The sequence below is a fragment of the Peromyscus eremicus genome, chromosome 19 (assembly GCF_949786415.1).
Source record: "Peromyscus eremicus chromosome 19, PerEre_H2_v1, whole genome shotgun sequence".
Classification (NCBI taxonomy): Eukaryota; Metazoa; Chordata; class Mammalia; order Rodentia; family Cricetidae; genus Peromyscus; species Peromyscus eremicus.
In genome coordinates this window covers 30688720-30693019 of record NC_081435.1, presented here as the reverse complement: position 1 = coordinate 30693019, position 4300 = coordinate 30688720, and positions in this window count along the sequence as shown.

Below are 4300 nucleotides of genomic sequence, written 5' to 3'. Positions count from 1 at the left end.
CCACCATGCGATCACCAGAGTAGATCATCTCAGGCACCCTCTCGACCATTGCCAGTAGTCTATAGTAGAGGTATCTTTGTGAATTTCTGGGGACCTCTCTAGCGCTCTTCTTCTTCCTATTCCCATGGGGTCTTCATTTATCATGGTGTTTCTTTCCTTGTTCTCTCACTCTGTTCCTGATCCAGCTGGGACCTCCCGCTCCCCTAAGCTTGCTTTCCCCTGACCCTTGCCCTCCTAATTTTTTTTACTCTGATTTGGTCAATCTGAAGAAAATAGGCTAGACTATGTTCATCTTAAAGGCAAAATAGCCTCTACCCTTAATTTTACACACCTTTGTCAGTATTTTAAGGTTTTTTTTTTTGGTTTTTTCGAGACAGGGTTTCTCTGTGTAGCTTTGCGCCTCTCCTGGAACTCACTTGGTAGCCCAGGCTGGCCTCGAACTCACAGAGATCCGCCTGGCTCTGCCTCCCGAGTGCTGGGATTAAAGGCGTGCGCCACCACCGTCCGGCTTTTTTTTTTTTTTTTTTACCATGTTAGTTCTCTGGATCTAGATATGAATTTATGTCTTTAGTAGGGTTTGATGAAAAATTAAAAAATAAGACAGTAGCTTTCCTTTGCTTGTGCGTTGACTAGGGGCTCTGTTTCAGTCTGTGACCTGTGTTTTGTCTTCTAGGTAAATCTTTTGAATTGCTTTTTTTATTTTTAAGCTCTGAAATTTCAACTGACAGTATTTCTTTCCTTCCCTGTCTCCCTCCCTCCCACTCTCTGCCACCCTTCCTCACCCTCTTCCTTTCTGCTGCTAGAGGTCAACACCCGCACCCCCAACCCTTTGCTGTAACCCCATACATTCTAGTACTGAGCGACACCCTAAATCCATGAAAATTTTTTCTTTTCAATTGAGGGTGTTTAATCCATTTCCATTCAGTTTAATTGCTGGTATTTTAAATTTATGTCATCAATATCTCATCTTTTCTCTTATTTTTCTGTGGATTGAATGTTTTATTACTTAATCATTCTGTTTCTTTCCCTCTAGCTAACTGGAAATCACTCTATTCTTTGGAATTTACCCTAGAAATTATAATTTGTACATTTATTTATTGTGATAGCATTCATTGTCTATTTGAAAGAATCTAGAGATGGTCCTTAGGACATGCCTATGCACACATTCATCTTTTTTTTCCCCCTCCTGAGAGCAAACATTGCATTTAGATGTGCTATTCCCCACTATGGAGTCAAGATACTCTTTCCTTCTTGTTGGAAATTTTTCTCCTTTTTAAAAATCTCAACAATGTAAAAAACAAAAACAAAAACAAAACATTACCACACCATATACCATGAATATGTACAATTATTGTATGTGAATTAAAATGTAAAAGAGCTGATATTTTAGTCGATGTTACAGTCACTTTGTCATGCACAATGCCTTGGAACAAGCAGAGACTCCTCTGTGAAATCTGAACTGTGCATAGGTGGGATGAAGGCATTGTGGAGACTGTTAGAAGGAAGAAGGTGGCCAGCATGGCGTGGGGGAGCAGAGGAGGATCAGCAAAAGCTGAACTTACATCAGGAAAACCCATTGCTTCATACTGACTAAAAACAAAATAGTAAGTAAAGATGAACTGAATTATCGTTCATGGAGCATTCACGGTAAAAGTAATGTTCATTAGCTGCAAATGTTAACCATAGTTTCTTAGAAAGTAAAATTCAATTCAGATCTTCCTTCTTTAGTCTGTTTGGATCTGGTCTTTGTAAAATCTTTAAAAAAATGTCTTTGTGAGCTTCTAAAGTTATTTAATATTCTACTGGTGTGTAAGTTGATTTTCAGTACTGAAACTGATTGTTACAGCAATAGCTTTGAAACCTATGGTGTAGCAAATGCCAGGGAGGACTTTTTAAGACAAGAAGTCCTTAAAGTTACCTCAAATTTGCTGTGATTCTTGGGTGTGGAGGAGCTGGGAAGTGGGAACCAGGCATCCATGCTTTAAAGGAGCTACCAGGTGTTCTGATATACAATTAGGAAGTCTGCTAGGCTTTTATCTGTGAAAAACATTTTTTTGAACTTCATTATAGTAATACATGTATTTGCCCACCTTCTCCCATATTTATTGAGAACATGTTAAGTGTTCTCTTAAGTGCTGGGACTGTAAGGTCAGTAAAACTCTTCTTCAAGGGGTTTATCCTCTAGATAGCAGGATCAGGCAGGGTCTCAAATATCCTGTGCACAAGACAGAAAGAGTCCAGCACTGAAAAGTGAATGGCTGTGTGATTTCCTCCAACAGCAGCCATCAGGTTGTTGTTCAAAGTATACAGTTGAGATCTTTGTGCATTCCAAAGACCTTAAGGTAGCAAAAAACCAGAAACCTACCAAACTAACAATCACCCACCACTCCCCCATCTTCCTGCCCTCCCTCACCCCCAGAAAGGCTTGTTATGGATTGAGGGTCAGTTGGCCAAGATGGAATGACCAGAAAGTTTCTCTTTCTGCTGATTTAACCAGATAAGTGAAATCTCCGGAACTACAAGCATATATCAATCTATGCTGTCTTCTACACTTTGCTATATAGCTCCTAAAAATAGACCCTCAGCCTTGAATGGCTGTGTGGTAATAGAACCGTCATGGGTAGAAATATGACTTCCTGTCAATAAATATTTACTACTAAGGTTTGGATTTATGGCAGCAATTACCATCTCCATGTTGATGCTCCTCCAGTGAGTTAATGGCTGCCTCAGCAGCAATTTCCGACCCTGATCTATTTGGGCCTATCATTAGTTGGAAAGGGTAACAACCAGTAGGCAGATGGAGCTCTGAGCTGGGAAAGGACAGGGAAGGGAGATTATATTGAAGATATATGATTACAGTGTGTTCCCAGCTGTGGAACCAGGCCCGTAATAACTCCTTCCGGTTTCAGCCTCGAGCTCACCCCCCCCCCTCCCCCCCCCCCCCCCCCCCCCCGTCTTTCTTTTTCTTTTTCTTTTTTGTAACCCAGGCTGCCCTTGAACTTGTGATCCTCCTAGCTTCTGTCTCCTTCAGCAAATTCTAATGGCGAACACCACCACAACTGGCTTTCTGTTGTTTCCTATCATTGTTACTAGTTTGTTTTCTTTGTCAATGCAAAAGCGTGATTCTCACCATAAAGGGTTAAGAGAGAATTTACTCTGGAGCCAAAGATGAGTGGCCATGACCTGGGAATATAGATTTAGGTTACCCCAAATCTCATGTTGCAACATGGTACTGCTTTGATGAAGTTCTTATTGCAACAGAAAGAAGGAATTCATAGATCAGGGCACTTTTCAAATTCATTAGCAGAAACATTAAATAGGTAGGTGAGTTACAACAAAGCTGAGATATCTCAGCTAGAGGCCTCCTGGGTACCTGATGACATTCTAGACTTTTTGTAGCAGGGAGCTGTGGTTTTGCTAAGTTTATACACTCCAGACAGTTTTATCTGTTACTCATAGGATGTTAGGCTAGACACAGAGGTGGGGAGGGATTCGCTATTTGGGGAGTAGGAGGGTGTCCAGATAATCCTAGATAAACTGTAAATAGACTCGGGGCTTGACCATTCCAAATTCTTCACAACCAATGAACTTGTAACCAGTTAACAGCCTTGCAGAAGGTTTGGTTGGAGCGTTTTCATGGAACCCTTCATTCCAACCTTCATAACTTAATACTGTTGGCAATTGTGTGCTCTTATTTAATCTTTATCTCTTGTACAAAGATGTTATTCTTTGAGAACACCAGTCCATGTCTACTTAGGTCATCCTTGAATCCCCATAACTAGAAAAGCCTAGAACACAGAGTGCTCAGAAATATTTGTACAATGAAGGAAGTGCTGAAGTCCACAGAGTGAGGAATGCTGAATGAGTATTTGGTGAGTTAAATCCAAATTTGGAGCAAAATTACTTATTCTTTCATTTCACTCCATAATAATCCTTTATAATTTTAGGGTACAATTTAGAAAGAACATTTTGCTTATAGCCATTCATTTGTATGTCAGAAAAGGCATTGTTTAACTCGTTTCTGATTGCCTGCCTGTAATCTATCCTAACCCACTTTTGGAGGGTGTTTTATCCTGTATTGCTTTTACTCAAAGCATTCAACAGCAACCATTACTTAGAGAATATTATTGTATTGATTAAATGACTTCTTCCACTTACATTTCAAAACCTTTCTTTTCCAGCTTTATTTCTTTCTCATTTTCTTTTGGTGAAATTTTGATTGTACAGATATCAGTTTATTTATAGAACTCTATTCTTTTACTGCCTCAAGCTTCATTTAGATATCTCATGCACATTGCTC